The 17837-nt window shown below is 33.5% G+C and overlaps 1 protein-coding gene across 2 annotated transcripts in view; it reads left to right on the top strand.

The window, feature by feature from the left end:
• LRRC28 (leucine rich repeat containing 28) overlaps positions 1-17837 on the top strand; it is a 102752-nt gene that overhangs the window by 33642 nt on the left and 51273 nt on the right. The gene's annotated exons all lie outside the window — the stretch shown is intronic.

Below are 17837 nucleotides of genomic sequence, written 5' to 3'. Positions count from 1 at the left end.
TCTCTTGCACTACTTTTCTGTTAGTCTGTTTCCTTGTGCTTTCTGCTTTACTTATTTAGGACTTCTGCTTAAATTGGCAGACTGGATAATTCCCTTAAGGACAGTTAGAAAAACTGAAGGGAAAAAAAAAATCTGTTTTGTAGGCACGGGTGAGCTAACAAGGTAGTGAAGAATTCCCAGGCCAAAGAGAATACAGTCATTACACACCATTTTCCACTAAAACAAATCTGAGTTGCTTGGTTGAGGTACAGCATGTAAGAGATGCACCTGGGGCATCTTGTGCCAGAGGACAGAAAACCAAAGACTACTGTGGTCATGTGAGAATAATAGAAGAGTCAGTGTGGATGATTTGACCCTCAAAAAGAATAATGATTGAGATGGATTAAAAATATATCAGATATATAAACTTCTATGAGATCATAGTGATACTCTTTAAAAAAAAAGTATTGGTAAATTCTGGAGGTTGATAGGGTAACAACTTGTTCTTTGAAAAAATTATTGTGAAAATTATAATGAAAATATTATTATGCCTTTTCTAAACCAGTTATATTTCAGGGTAACTAAATAATGGATGAAGGGCAGTTTTTCTATATGGAATTATTATAGCTAATAAATATAGAAGGAATGATGCAATTAGAAAAATCAACACTTTTTAGTATCTAATGAAATAATGGATTGCAGCAAAGTTTATTAATAGGTTCTTGAACAATTAGGTAAAAAATTGATAGGGAACTTTGCACTGGATGGGTCAGCCTGATGACACTGAATCCACTGATTTATCTTAACATTACTAAAAGTGGGTCAAGCAGACATTGTATCCTTCCCAGTGTGATGCAATCAGAAGCCCTACCCATAAGATATAATCTTACCAAAGAGAATTGAACCTGAAACTATTTAAGCTTTTCTAACCCAGTTTATAAGGAATACAAGGGATAAATAAACATTTTAAATGACCATGAAGATACAATAAGTCAAATTTAGAATGCTGGAAATTCTGCAACAAATATCCACTTTTTAAAATAAATGAAAATGTGAAAAAAGGGAGGGGGAACCGTTACAATTTTTAAAGACATAAGAATCCTATCAGGCAAATGTAGTTGTTGGACCTTTAGATTTTAACTCAGGTAAACTGGTTATAAAAACACAATTTTTATGAATATCTGGGAAAATTGAACATGGATAGGGTTTTAGATAGTATTAAGTTCTTGATTTTATTAGGTATAATAATGGTATGGTGGATTTGTTTTAAAAGTCCTTATCTGTAAGGGTATGTATACTGAAGTATTTTGGCATGTAAAATACTTCATAAGGTGAATGTGAAATAAAGCCACCCTTGCATAAATTACAGGCTTTCAGTCATGTGGGCAGCCAAAACCATGAAAATTTCTGACATTGCGTTTTAGGTTGCTTATGTCCCAGGTGCCTGGAAGAAGCAAATAGAAATGTTCTCAAGCAGAAGATAACATTATTCTAGGTCTCAAATTATCTGTATAACCTGTTTTTCAAATGTAGTTAACCTGATGAAATTTACAGAATAACATACTCTACAACTGAACCATATGCCAACAAACTGGGCAACCTAGAAGAAATGGAAAAATTCTTAGACACATTCAACTTTCCAAGACTGAGTCAGGAAGAAATAGAAAATGTGAATGGACCAATTACTAGTAAGGAGACTAAATCAGTAATCAAAAATCTCCCAATAAAGAAAAGCCCAGGACTAGATGGCTTCCCTGGTGAATTTTACCAAATGTGTGAAGAAGAATTAACACCAATCCTTCTCAAACTCTCCCAAAATATCAAAGAGGTGGGAGGACTCTCAAACTTATTTTATGGGGCTAGCATCATCCTTGATGCCAAAACCAGAAAAGGACACTATTAGAGAAGAAAACTATCCTTGATGAATATAGATGCAAAAATTCTCAGCAAAATACTAGCAAACCAAGTTCAGCAGCACATTGAAAGGATCATTCACTATGATCAAGTGGGATTTATCCCTGGGATGCAAGGATGTTTCAACATACCCAAATCAATCAATGTGATACATCACTTTACTAAAATGAAAGAAAAGAAAAATCGTATGATCATCTCAACAGACACAGAAAAAGCATTTGAGAAAATTCAAAATCCATTCATGATAAAAAAAAAAAAACAACTCTTAACATATTAGGCATAAAAGAAACATTTTAACATAATAAGGGCTTTGCAAGCCCACAGCTAAAATCATATCCAGTGGTGAAAGATTGAAAAACTTTTCCTCTAAGATTAGGAACAAGCCAAGGTTGCTCACTCTCACCACTCATATTCACATTGTATGAGAAGTCCTAGTTAGAGCAACCAGGCAAGAAAAAGAAAATCAGAATTGGAAAAAGAAAAGTAAAATTGTATTTGCAGATGACATGAATTTATATGTGAAAAATCCTAAACACTCAACTAAGAAACTGTTAGATATAATCAATGAATTCAGTAATGTTGCAGGATACCAAATTAACATATAAAAAATCGATGCCTTCATATACACCAACAACAAAATTTCTGGGAGAAAAATAAATTGATCTTATTTACAATAGCATCAGAAAAATACCTAAGAATAAGTTAAACTAAGGAGGTGAAAGATTTCTACACTGAAAACTAGAAGCCTTTGATTAAAATAATCTAAGAAGACACATATAAATGGAAAGGTATCCTGAATTCATAGATTGGAGATTTAATATTGTTAAAATGTCAGTACTACCAAAAGCCATCTATAGATTCAGTGCAATCTTTGTTAAGATTCCAGTGGCATTCTTTTACAGAAGTAGAAAACAAAAACACTCCTAAAATTTATATGAAACCACAGAAGACCCTGAACAGCTGAAGTAATCCTGAGGAACAACAAAACAAAGGTCACCACCCTTCCTGATTTCAAGCTATACTAAAAAGCTATAGCCATCAGAACAGTATAAAGTCAGAGAAATAGACCAAGCCCAGAAATAAACTCAAGCTTACATGGTCAACTAATATTTGACAAGGAAGCCAAGAACACTCAATAGATATTGAAGATAGTCTCTTCAATAAATGGTGCTGGGGTAATTGGATATTCACATGTAAAAGAATGAAACTGAACTCATATGTTAACTTGAAGTGGGTTAAAGCCTTAAATGTAAACCAGAAACTGTGAAACTCCTAGATGAAAACATAGGAATAAAACTTTTTGAGATGGGTCCTGGTAATGATTTTTTAAGATAACAACAAAAGCACAAGCAACATAATAAAAAATCACCAAGTGAAACTACATTAAACTAAGAAGCTTCTGCACGGTCAAAGAAACCATTAACAAAGTGAAAAGACAACCTATGGAATGGGAAAAAATATTTGCAAACCATATACTGATAAAGGGTTATATCCAAAATACATGAAGAACTCATATAACTCAATAGCAAAAAAAAAAAAAAAAAAAAAAACCCAAAAAACAAATATCTTAATTTTTACAAATGGGCGAACAATCTGAATAGGCATTTCTCCAAAGAAGATAATGTGAAAAGTCAACAAGTACGTTAAAAGATGTTAAATGGGGAAATGAAAATTAAAACACAGTGAGATACCTCAAACTTGTCAAAATGGCCATCATGAAAAAGACAAGGGATAACAAATGCTGGCAGGGATGTGGAGAAAAGGGAATCCCTCTGCACTCTTGGTGTAGTTATAAATTGGTACAGTCACTATGGAAAGCAGTATGAAAGATCCTCAAAAAATTGAAATTAGAACTACGGTATGATCCAGCAGTTTCACTTCTGACAATATATCCAAAGGAAAGGTCAACAGTAACTTAAAAAGATATCTGCACCCCCATGTTTATATTGGCATTATTTACAATAGCCAAAACGTGGAAATAGCCTAAGTGTACATTGATGGATGAATGGATAAAGAAGTTGTAATGTATATAAATTCAGCCATAGAAAATGAGGAATTAGTAATATTTTAAACAACATGGATGGAACTGAGGCATTATGCTATGTGATATTAAGTCAAACAGAGAAAGACAAATACTGTATGATTTCAATTATACGTGGAATATAGGAGAAAAAAAAGAGTAAACTCATAGAAGCAGAGATCAGACTTGTGTTTAACAGAGGCAGAGTGTGGTAGGAGAGGGAAATAAAGAAAGGTGGCCAAAAGGTACAAAATTCTTTTTATAAGTTAAATAAGTACTAAGGATGGAATGTACAACATGATGACTATAGCTAACATTGCTATACAATATATGGGAAAATTATTAAGAGAGTAAATCACACAAGGGATATTTCCCCCTTTTTCTTCTTTCTTTTCTCTTTATTGTATCTGTGTGAGATGATGGATGTTAGTTGAACTTACTGTGGTAATCATTTTACAATATATGTAAGTCAAACCATCATGGTGTATGCCTTAAACGCATACAATAATGTATGTCAATTATTTTTCAGTGAAACTAGGGGGAAAAAGAAACAAGAATATGCAACAGAGACTGTATGTGATCTGTAGAGCCTAAAATATTTACTCTCTGACCCTTTACCAAAATGGTTTTCCAAACCCTTCCCTAATAGACATGTTAATTGCATGGGAAATATGAAAAGCTTGATGTATATTTCTTAATTTCTTTAGGAAAACATGAAGTTTACTTAAAGCAGTAATCATAACAGGGAGAAAGGTGGGAATGGAGCTGTATTGGAACAAAATTGCTGTATTTTACCAAAATTAAGTATAACCTGAAATATATTGTTATTAGTGATATATATTGTAGAACAACCACTAAGAAAATAACTCAAGAAGTACAGTTAAAAAATTAACAAACGAAATTAAAATAGTATATAAAAATAACTTTATATAAGACAGCGATATTAACAAAAGAAAAAAATAAGGTATGAGACATAATAAAAATAGTAAAATCACAGATATAAAAGTAACCTTATCAATAATTGCATTAAATGTGAATGGTCTAAACAGCATAATCAAAAGACAGAAATTTTCCAACTTGATAAAAAAGTAAGATCCAACTATATCCTGTCAAAAAAGACACACTTTAGAGCCAAAGAGGTTGAAAGAGGTTGAATAGGTTCAAATAAGTTGAAAATAAAAAAGAAAAAGATGTATCTTGCTAACAGTATTAGCTGCATTAGCTATTTAGAGAATATACAAAATAGACTTTAAGACAAAAAGTGTTATTGGAGTTAAAGAGGGAAAATTCATAATGATAAAAAGATCAATACATCAAGAAGATGTAACATATAAGTGTATATCTCCTTAATTGCTGAGGCCCAAAATACATGAAGCGGAAAATGAAACAATTAAAAGGGGAGATAGACACCAATTATAGTTGAGGATTTTAGTACTCCTCTCTACCTCTGATTAGAAGAAATAAGGATATAGAAAACTTGTAACACTGATGACCAACTTGAGCTAACTAAATATATTTATCTCTCTACTCAACAAGAGCAGAATATACACTCTTTTCTAGCACACATAGATCATCCTCCAGTACAGATCATATGATGTCCCATAAAAGGAGTCTCAATCCATTTAAAAGAGCTTTCCTTCCTATTGATCTGAGTTAACCATCTGGTATCATTTCCTTTCAGCCCTACAAAATTCCTTTAATATTTATTACACGGTAGGTCTACTAGCAACTTATTTTCTCATTTCTTGTTCACCTGGGAATGTCTTTACTGTGACTTTATTTCTGAAGGGTAGTTTTGCCCCACATATAATTCTTGATTAACATTTTTTTTCTTTTAGCATTTTAAACATGTCATTTCAGTGTCTTCTGACTTCTGTGATTGCTGATGAGAAGTTAGGTTTTCAATGTATTGTTATTCTCCTCTGTGAATGAGTCATTTTTCTCTGATGGCTTTCAAGATTTTTTGTTTGTATATATCTTTCAGCAGTTTGCCTGTGGTATGTCTAGGTGCTGATCTCTGTGTTTATCCTACTTGGAATTTATTTAACTTCTTAGATCTGTAGATTAATGTTTCTCATCAAATATGAGACATCTTTGGTCATTGTTTTTTCTCGTATTTTTCCTGCCACTTTCTTTCCTCTTCTAGTACTCCTATTATGCATATGATGGTATCCCACGTGCTCTCAGGCGCTGTTCATTTTCCCTTGATTTTTTTTTTTCTTTTACTCTTCAAATTTGATGATTTCTGTTGATATGTCTTTGAGTTTACTGATTCTTTTCTTTACCACCTCAAATCTGTTCCTGAGTCCATCTAATAAATATTTCATTTCAATTATTGTATTCTCTGCTTTAGAATTATTCTTTGGTTCTTTTTATGGCTTGTATTTTTCTGTTTAGATTCTCTATTTGTTGAGTCGTTGTCATCATATTTTTGTTTAATTTTTTAACATAGTTTCCTTAGCTTCTTTAAACACATTTATGACAGCTTCTTTGAAATCTTTGCCAAGTTCAACATCTGGACCTATTCAGAGTCAGTTTCTGTTGACTGCTTTTTCGCTCCACCTCTCCTGGCTGTGGGTCACACTTTTCTGTTTCTTTGCATGTCTTGTGTTTTTTGTCATTTTTGAAAACTGTAAATTTAGGTAATATATTGTGGCAACTTTGGATTTTGATTTATTTTTATGAGAATTATTTTTATTTGTTTTTTGTTACTTTTCTGGGCTTAAAATGGAGAATCTTCCCTGGCTGTGGTGTGTAGCCTCTGATGGCTCTGCTCAGATTTTATTCTTATTTTTGTTTTTTTACCTGGCTTCCTAGTGGTTGTCACTGTGTCTGTATAGCTTGGGTAGCCATTGATTTGAAAAGAGATTTGCTCAAACACGTCAAGCCTGTAAGGCTTCTGTCGTCTGCTGTTTGAAATGTGTTTGCATTGAGTAGTGCGTTCAACATCAGTCAGTTACTACGTCTGCCTTGGCTTTTTCCATGGACTCCCTTGGGTCTCCCCTGCACATCCACATGGTTTCCCAGTTGTCTGAGGATTTGTGGAGAGCATATCTAGCACTTATTTGGCTCTCTCATTCCCGTAATCTCCCAGTTACTTTCTGACTATTCAACTTCTCATTCCAACTGGATCTGCAGTCCCAGGCTAGCAAGCAGATGCCGTGTATTTTTTTCATTCTTTTCCTACAGAGTTTGCCACTTTTAGCTGAAAAAGATGTGGGGTTTTGTCCCGTCACAAATCAAGGATGCCCTCTCTGAATGCCACGCCTGCCTTGGTAAACTTAACATTCTTGAGTTTGAACTTGGAGATAAGATGGAAAAGGGACCACCCCAAGCCAGAAAAGGTTGTAGACTCCCACTGTTTGTGAGTGAAACTTTAACAGGTTTTCAAGAATATACATTTCTGAACTTACTGTCTTCCCTTGATTGATTTCTACAGCTCTGAGTTGTGTTTTTTCAGTTTTGTCCAATGTTATGCTTACTTTTGGTGGAGAAACTTCACCAAGCTCTTCACACCACCTCAGGCCCCCACTCTTAAAATATTCTCAAGCCATTTATTTAATTAACTATTTAAAATGTTGAAGGGACTCATAGAGCTTCAGAATCCCTATTTTTATCATAATTTTTTTGAACAGTATTTTCCTATTCCTGGTTCTCAGGCACTTCTAAAGTTTTTGGACAAGGTCCTGTGTCCATAGTTTTTGATTAAAAGCACTGAGAATATGCTTGTTAGGTTATTTCAGTATCTTGGGATGCTATTTCTCTGGGTTTGTAAAGTACTTTAAAGTGTGTGAAAGTCTTTTTAGTCATTTCACCTAATCTGGGCTTTAAGTTCCTATCTAAGATGTTTGAAAATCATTTTCTTTGACAGAGAAATTGGAAGCGTTTTGTTTGTCTTTTGTTAGCTAATTAATCTTGCTTTAAGCATAGCTTGAGAAATCTTTTTGGTATCCTTAGCATTTTTCTGAAGATGGCTCATTCAGGACAGCAGAGTTACCTCCATTCTTGCAGATTCATTTCTAAAACTTTAATCAAAACCAAATGTAAATCTTTTATTATAGTTTTCTCAGAAAGCAATAATATGTATATGTAAATCAGACCTTGGATTTTATTTACTGAAAGCATTGTTTAACATGTTTTTATTTTCTTTACTCTAAAGGAATAAAATAACAAAAGCTAGAAAATGGTTTTTATAGATTTTCAACTCCTCAGACAATGAAAAATTGAGATTTTATCATAAGATGGATTTAAACAATAAGTATGCAATTCATGTGATAATTCTCAGAAGAGCACAGTATGATTTCAATATTGACTATTTATTTAAAATATTAAACATTATTGAGTTATCAAGAACAAGAGCAGATCAACAGACAATAATATCCTGACAACAGAAAAGTAAATTTGTTCATTTTACTCTTTTAGGTGCTACTGTTTCTGTATTAATTTTTTTTGTGATGTCAAGGATGTCTTGGTGTTTTGAATCAGTAATCTTAATAACTTTCTTACTGTCTTAATTATAGACTTAAAATGAACTTCCAGTGGAAAGTTGCTACTACCCTAAAATTTTTATAGTGGGAAATAGAATTCCAGGATCACATGCCAGCAGTGCCATTGGCAGTCCATGTGTTTGTTTATTAAACTTTTAATTTTGAGGTAATTATAGATTCCCATGCAGTTATGTGTCCATATAATTTGACCCAATCATAGTTTTTTTTTTCTTTTTAATCTTTTCCAACCATTACCTAGTTTTACAAAAATTAGCTATTGCTACTTTGTGGATAATGAAAGGAGCCATGTAGAAAGGCTTGAAGTTTTCTGAAACTCTGTGACACTAATTTGGCTAAGTACCAACTATGACAGTGATCATGATTAAGATAAAGTTTTAGAAACACAAGTAGTTACTAGTCTGCTAGTAACCTGTCTCTCACTCATGAAACATTTATTTTAAAATATAAATTTGTAACAAAAAGTATTTCATTTGGAAAAATTAAGTAGAACATCGTCAAATTTTCAACTTTCCTGTGCCATTAAAGCAATAAGCTCATGCGTTCTGCAAATTTTAACACCATATAAATGTAATCAGTTCTAATGCCATATTTGCTCAACCTGTAAGCCTTTTATAAAGTTTGTGGTGACTGTGTTTAGTCACTCATAAAATATAATTTATGTCATAAACAGTGTTGTTGTCTGTTAATGAAAGTGAATACAAAGAAATATCAATAATTGAACAGTAATTGTACCCATATTTTTGTTGAGTCATTTCAAACCAGAGTGGCCTTTTTTCCTATTTAGTATCATTTCTGAGTTTTCTGTTTGGTACCTTTCTCTGAAAAATTTCCATGGTAGACACCATTTGTCTGGCAATAATGAAAGTCATATCTTTTGGAAGGATTTGAAGGGATTATGGATATGGCTTGTTCCATATATTATAAGAAACTTAAAAAATACTAGTGCTGAATTGGCAGCATGGGACTTAAGGGGCTGAATGCCTGTTTACCTGGAAGAAAGAAAGTGTGAAGTTGATAGGTGATGGGACAAGGTCATAAAGATAGATCAGGCAAGATTTAATTTAAAAATTCCCTGAGCATTCTTCAGAAGGGCTGCAAGAATAAAATTAAAATATCTACAAAATTATGTTGAAAAGACCATGGCTGATACAAGCTTGGACCTCAGGGAAGCTTTTCATTTCATTTTGTTTTTTTGTTTTAACTTTTTTTATTGAGTTATAGTCAGTTTACAATGTTGTGTCAAATTCCAGTGTAGAGCACAATTTTTCATTTACACATGAACATACATACATTCATTGTCACATTTTTTTTCGCTGTGAGCTACCACAAGATCTTGTGTATATTTTCCTGTGCTACACAGTATAATCTTGTTTATCTATTCTGCATATGCCTGTCAGTATCTACACATTTTGAAATCCCAGTCTGCCCCTTCCCACCCCCTGCCCCCTTGGCAACCACAAGTTTGTTTCTGTTTCTGTTTTGTATTTATGTTCTTTTTTTTTTTTAGATTCCACATATGAGCAATCTCATATGGTATTTTTCTTTCTCTTTTTGGCTTACTTCACTTAGAATGACATTCTCCAGGGACATCCATGTTGCTGCAAATGGCGTCATGTTGTCATTTTTATGGCTGAATAGTATTCTATTGTATAAATATACCACATCTTCTTTATCCAGTCATCTGTTGATGGACATTTAGGCTGTTTCCATGTCTTGGCTATTGTAAATAGTGCTGCTATGAACACTGGGGTGCAGATGTCTTTTTGAAGTAGGATTCCTTCTGGACATATGCCCAGGAGCGGGATTCCTGGGTCATACGGTTAGTCTATTCCTAGTCTTTTGAGGAATCTCCATACTGTTTTCCACAGTGACTGCACCAAACTGCATTCCCACCAGCAGTGTAGGAGGGTTCCCTTTTCTCCACAGCCTCTCCAGCATTTGTCATTTGTGGACTTTTGAATGATAGCCATTCTGACTGGTGTGAGGTGATACCTCATTGTAGTTTTGATTTGCATTTCTCTGATAATTAGTGATATTGAGCATTTTTTCATGTGCCTATTGATCATTTATATTTCTTCCTTGGAGAATTGCTTGTTTAGGTCTTCTGCCCATTTTTGGATTGAGTTGTTTGTTTTTTTCTTATTATGTCATATGAGCTGCTTATATATTCTGGAGATCAAGCCTTTGTCGGTTTCATCATTTGCAAAAATTTTCTCCCATTCCATAGGTTGTCTTTTTGTTTTACTTATGGTTTCCTTTGCTGTGCAGAAGCTTGTAAGTTAATTAGGTCCCATTTGTTTATTCTTGCTTTTATTTCTATCGCTTGGGTAGACTGCCCTAGGAGAACATTTTTGAGATGTATGTGAGATAATGTTTTGCCTAAATTTTCTTCTAGGAGGTTTATTGTATCTTGTCTTATGTTTAAGTCTTTGATCCATTTTGAGTTGATTTTTGTATATGGTGTAAGGGAGTGTTCTAGCTTCATTGATTTACATGCTGCTGTCCAGTTTAGGGAAGCTTTTTTTAAGTTGACAGCCTAAATTTATGGTAATCAGGGTCTCACAAATGTCATATATACACGTGTTACAATGACCACAAGTACTAAGCCAGAATTTAGTATCACATTTTAATTTTCTTTCTCATGAGCAGAGTTCAACATAATTATTTTTTGCTTTTCCTATACAAAAGTTAAAAAAAAAAAGCTTACTACTACCGTTTAGACTATTGGACCTTTCTAATGGAGTCCATAGGGGCAATCATGCCTTAAATGTTGATTATTAGCATTTTCCAAACTTTATATGCTCTGTGAATAAAGTATAGCATGGCCAGGTGATTGGGAATCACAATTAAATGAGTTTCCTGGCTGGGTAACTGTTCTTTAACTAGCTAATGTGTATTATGGTAATCAGTATAGCGTAGTGTTTTTTTCTAAGCATATTTGACCATAGGAATGTGGCTCCAAACTAGTGTTCTTGTGAACATAGTTGGACTAAACACTGCCCTCGGTGGGTGGTGTTCTAAAGCTCTGTCACAGCTGTTATTGCAAACATGTGTTTTTGATAAAATTAATATAAAAATTAAATATGGGATTTTTTTTAGTTTTTTTTTTTTTTTGAGTTGCCCCTGTTTGATTCCTATCCTTGTTATAAATCACTATTGAGTACTTTTTGCTTTCATTCTGCTGGTGTTTTACTCTATAACTTTAAACAGTAGCAAGTAATAAATCCAGAGACCTATTGCTTTTATATTAATATCGAGAATCAATATGTACAAATTAAAATTTCTATAATGTAAAATTTCTTATGTTAATAATGGTAATGTGAGTTTCTTTTAAATAGTACATATTTATAAATTATAGTTGTATTTTTAATTTAATGTGTAATTCTTTTAATTAATGGAGAGTTTTTTAAAAACTATGGTTCATATGTTAAGAATGGTATGTTTCTCCATTGGTTTCTGACTGTTCTGTTAGGGGAGGTCATTCTGTTATCATCCACTTTCTATTTTTCAAGATGATTAATTTTCTTATGGGAATTTCAAAGAAATAAAATAGAATGGATCACTTTGAAATGTATAACTGAAAGTGTAACTAAAAATTATCTCTTTAAAATTTCTCCTTGTTTTGAGTTTAGAAAGTGAGGTGAAAGCAATCATTATAAAGATATTATTCTTTTCAGATAGTGAATATGGATTGCTTGTAGCTATTCTCTGCAAAGTCGTAAAATTTAAAAAATAATTTTTTATTCTGGGCTATGGTATTTCTTGAGGCAGTGATTATAATAGTTTTATCCAACAATGGACACCTGGTGGTCTCGTTCAGGTTAAAGCTAAAAAATCCATTGTGCTACCTTAGTAAAGAGGGAAAAAGCCCACCTAGAGGAAATCTGTGAAATAGACAATCACTAAAATATAACATAAAATGAAAATCTGCGTTTGTTGTCTCCATAAATCATACAGAATGAGGAAGATAAAGGACTTTTCCAAGTAGTAATCCATGTACTGACACAAAGCAATAATAAAGATACAGAGTTTTAGAATAAAGGCTTTTACATTTCTAAGACGGAATATATCTAAAGACAAGATGTATGTCATTGCTCTCTGGCAGTAGTTATATTGTAACTGCCACTTAGCAAGAATACTTTCTTAGATACTTTTTTCTTATTTTCTGCAATATTCTCAGTGGCATTTTGCTAGGTATGGTACCTCAAATGTCATATTGACTATTTGGTTAGATAAGTAATAAACACCGGGTAAATAACTTATTTTGGAGGACTTTCGGTGAGAGTCTAATGCGTAATTTAATCATATACAAAGCACCAGGTAAAATGTCAAAACAATGTGATTTTATTCTTTAAAGCAATGTCTTTAACATTTTAAAATCTCTGTTGGGAACCAATTGGCAAGCTTGATAACCCAGACATAAATATTTAAGTCAAATCAGTTTCTGTTGTTTCTTGATGTCAAATGTTTTGGAGCATTTTATTTTAAAGTTACCAAATAATATTTAATTATCTTTCATAATTAAGAGGACCTCTTAATTGCTAGTTTGATGTTCTTTAAAAACTTCTTTTTGTATGTTGCTTATGATAGACAAATGCATAAATAGATTTTCTCAGTGAGTTTTCTTGTATTGTCAGTTTTATTCTCCATTGTGATTATCTGTTATTAAACATAACCTGCCACACATTCAGTTATGAATATATAGCAAGCCCCCCTTATGATTGTGAACAGTTTTGTCTTATACTAGAAGACTCTGCATAGTTTATTACTAAGGGTATTAAAATTTTTATTTGTGAGTCCATGTTTCATTCACAAACCATTATCCCTTGGAAACAGTATAATTGGTGAATAAATTCCAGAGCAAGTCTCCTAATACCCATTTAATTCATGGTGCCCTTGAAATACGTTATGGTCCTGCTATCATAGCAGGATACAGGTGCAAGTAAGTATGAAACTGCAATGGAATATGGTAAGAGTGAAGGTGGGAGAAGTATGCTGGCACTGTTTGAGCCCCACAAATTATCAGTCCTTATTGTGTCATGATGTGAACCAAATTCAAGCTATTTCTGAACCATCAGTTGGACCAATTAAAGAAAGGATTTGTTTTTTCCAAACTGGATAGACATGGTTATACCTTCCCAGATATGAAAAGGCTGTAATACCTAAACAAATATACCCAGATTCTAAAATCATTAAGTCAAATCATTGTTAATTTCTTCAAAATTATAAGCATATCTTAAAGGCATACTTATTCCAACAGTACTCTGTGGTTTATCTCCTGATAGAGTTTATAAATAGTCCCAAAACCAAGAAAGCATCATTGCTTTACGAGTGCCCCTGAACTGTCATCGAACATATTCAACATATGTTATTCTGAGGATGCCAATCTTGTTTAAACCTTTACAAATTTTTCTCTTTTTGACTTGCCTTCAGAGTTTGAGACATGTTGTTCTCAATAAAATTGGTGGTGGCAAATCCTTATCCTTTTTAGGGTGGATATAATTTCTAGTATCCATGAAGTACTTCTGTATCAAGATCTTAAGGCAATTCCAAAACAGGAATTTCAGATAATATGAAGGAAAACATATCACTGGATTTGCTTTGCTGGATGACAACCTTGAAGGACAGTATTTATTTGCTTGTCTAACTTCTGAATTTCTTGCTGAAATTTTAGGCACATTATTTTATAGTCATTCTTTGTAAGTTATGTATATTGTATATATTTCTCTGAAATTTTATCAACTCTAGCAAATCATACACAAGAGTTTGAAAATAGTAACAGACAGGGGCCTATTAAGTGTGTGACTAGCTGGTCTTCTGTCAGTAATCTCTTTTATCTCATAGAATACTCTCATCAGGTTTACAGAGATAATTGTAAGGATGCGGGGAAACTTAAATTACTTTCAGTATGCAACAAACTTCTGGCAGTCTTGGATTTCACATTTCCTTTTTCAGCAATTTGTGAGTTGTCTCAATGTTCCACGACAGATTTGAGTCATAAATTGTGAGGCTTTTGTGCAGCTGCAAGTCCGGTCTGTGGTTGCTTAACAAGTGAGACAATTTAAGAGTTTAAGGGGTTAATTAATTAATTCAAAGAGTATTTACTGAGCACCTACCATGAGTCAGACGCTGCTCGGTGCTAGGGGTATAGCAGTAAGGAAGACAGTTGAAGCCCCTGCTCTTATTGACATTTATTTTCTAGTGGGAGGCACAGGCTATGCTTCAAAGGTCAATAAATTTAAAAAATAATTAAAGATTGCAATAAATGCAGGGAAGTAAATAAAGGAGATGCTATCATAGAGAAAGAAGGATCCTGTTTAATTAGAAAGTCCGAAAAGGTAATTGTGAAAATGTGATAGTGAATTTCTGGAAGACAAGAACGAGCGCACAGTCTGAGGAACTAGGCAGAGAACATTGCTGGCAGAGGCAACAGCAGCTTCAAAGGCTCTGCAGGAAGGAGTTACTTGACACTTTCTTGGGCCAGAAAGGAGGACGGAGTAACTGGATTGCAGTGAGTGGATCAGCAGGCCAGGGCTGATCAGGGGACCTTGTCTGCTAGTAAGATGATGTTTAAGATTTTATTCATGTGCAGAGTTTGGTACAGGAAAGGAATACGATCTGTGTTTTAGTATCACTTTGGCCTGTGTGTAGGAAATGGACTGGAGGGGGCCAGAATGGAAGTAAGAAGACCTGTTAGAGAGGCTATTGAGTGAGTTCAGGCAGGAGAGGATAGTGGTGCTTAGCTCAGTGTGGTAACAGTGGAGGAGAGAGAAGACAGATTTGGTACGTATTTTGCAGTGTGGCCTGTCATGGGGCACTCAACAGCCTTTGTTCTCTGTTTGTCTCTACCTGTAGAGGAAATGACAAGTTACAGTGGTGTTGTCAGCTTTGATCATTACCCAGTCCAAAAAATATCATTCATAAAATAAGAGGGTTTATTACATACTTTTTTTAATTTAATAGAAAATTATTTTAAAGGTTTTGAGGGGTGAACTTTCCTCACCTGCTCTGTGAGCGTGTTTCAACCCACATGTGGAAACCATACCATTTCTTGGCAGGCTGTTTATTTGCAGAGTGTAGTTTGGATTGAAAAAGACAAGTAAATAATTCAGTGTTACAGGATTTTAATTCTCACATCAGATAAACAGGATAAACTGCTTCTTAAGGAGATATTAATTTAGCTGTTTTTTTATTAGTTTAGCTAGGATTTGAGCCCGGTTGTCACAAGTAGTACCTTAGAGGTTGCATTGTTTGATAATTGCAGTTAACTCAAGGGTACGAGACATCTGTGTGCTGCTGTGGTCTCGTCTTCAAAATGGACTGATTCAGTTGAATCTGAGTTGGTTTTAATTTTTTATTTGACCAAGAAAGGTAGTCCTTATTTTCTGAAAGATACCTGTCTCGTAAGAACACCTTTTTCTATGTTAGACATATATGTAATGTGTTCTTAATTGTTTGTGATAAAAACTACATCAAGTAAAAAGATACTTATATTTAGAATTTATGTTTAGAATATTATATAGTATGATGAGCTGAAAAATTAGAAATAAATACTTACTGATTTTCTGCCATGTACTGTTGAATGATATGAGGTATTTCATTTAATCACTTGAGACGTGTTATTCTGTTTTTTTTACAGATGATTTTTTAATTAACATCAAACCAACGATCTTAATATTTGAGTAAATAACCCAGAGTTGCACAGCTGATGGTTTGAACCTATTTCTACATATACCAGAATATGTACCTTCCACAGCCCAATCAAGAGAAAGAGAATGAATATAGAGACACTTACTGTATATAGAATGGGACTTGTCTGGCATTGAAACAGTGTCTTTTATTTCTCTATATGCTCTCCCTAACCCAGTGTGCTTTGGAGCTCAAATTAGAGCTGTTTTTAGCGGTACCGGAAAAAGCCAGTACTTGAAAATATCAAGCCTTGTTATTGACTCTCTGTGGTCACTGGCTTGGCATGGAGTGGGTGGCTTCCTTCCCATTCCCATTTAAATTCTAGGTTAGGTCAGTGTGCATCAGCAGAGAATGATGATTTAAAGGGGACTTACTGTTTTTTCATTTGAAATTGGCACTCTACTGTTATTTTTATGCTTAGTCTAAGTACTTGCTATGTGGCAGTAATGAAATCATTTTCAGGATATTCTATAAGTAGCTGAAAAGTTAAGGTATTGTATATTTAGCATAAAAGTAAACGATGCAAACAGCTGGAAGTTAGGATTATTCTAGGCACAGTAAGGAAATAAAGCATCCCAGCTGATGTTTACTCCCTGGGAAGTAGTGTGGTGACCCAGAGACCAGCTGAAAAGAGTAGGATTCTACTAGTATTCCAAAAAGAATGCATTGTAACTTTACATCAGTTACATTAATTTTAAGATGGCATAACAATAAATATTTTTGAAGGTGTCAGTAAGCTAATTAATAAAATTAATTATAAATAATTTTATTAAAAAGAAACATAATACCATCTTGAAAAAGACTTCAAAAATGCAAGTAACACATTATTAGAATTAAAAACAATTAAGAACTGATTAAATTATATGAATTTATACCAAGAATAATTATTCAGATTTACAATGTTCAGATAATCAGTATATGGAGGTTTTAAATATACATGTTTAATTTATATGTTATATTTAATAGAAATGTTATTTTTAGCTTTTAGAAAGAATTTTTTTGGAAATAATTTTTGTGCTACTGCTTTTATTTTTTAACACACAGGACAGTTCATCCTTTCAAGTTACGTAACCTCCATCACAATCAAATATAGAAGAGTTCCAGCACCCCCCACAATTCCTTTATGCCCTTACGCCAGCCTTCGTACACACCCTGCCAGGCCCTGAAACTATTATTCTATTTTCTTTCTATAGTTTTGCCTTTTCCAGAATAGCATATAAATGGAACCATACATTTGAGTCTGGCTTCTTCCACTTAGCATAATGCATTTGAGATTAAACTGTGTTGTTATGTGCGTATATAGTTTATTCCTTTTTATTACTCAGTCACAGTTGTTGTGAATTCCTTAGGATTTTCTACTAAGGAATATGTCATCCGTGAATAAAGAAAGCTTTACTTCTTTTCCAATCTTGATGCTTTTTGTTAGTTTGTTTTGCCTTACTGCATTTGCTAGAACCTCGAGTAGAGAGAGTGGACCTTCCTGTCATGTTCCTGATCTAACAGGGAAAGCAGTCAGTCAGTCACCATTAAATATGATCTCAGCTCTAGGTATTTTGTAGATGCTCATTATTGGATTGAGGAAGCTACCTTTTGTTCCTAGTTTATTGAAATTTTTTATCATTAGTGGGTTTTTGGATTTTTGTGAAATGGTTTTTCTGATCTGTTGAGATGATCGTGTAGTTTTCGTCCTTCTTCTGCAACCATGTATACTGCATTGATTTTTCAGA

Source organism: Camelus bactrianus, chromosome 27 (genome assembly GCF_048773025.1).
Source record: "Camelus bactrianus isolate YW-2024 breed Bactrian camel chromosome 27, ASM4877302v1, whole genome shotgun sequence".
NCBI lineage: Eukaryota > Metazoa > Chordata > Mammalia > Artiodactyla > Camelidae > Camelus > Camelus bactrianus.
This window is presented reverse-complemented; position numbering and strand designations above follow the sequence as displayed.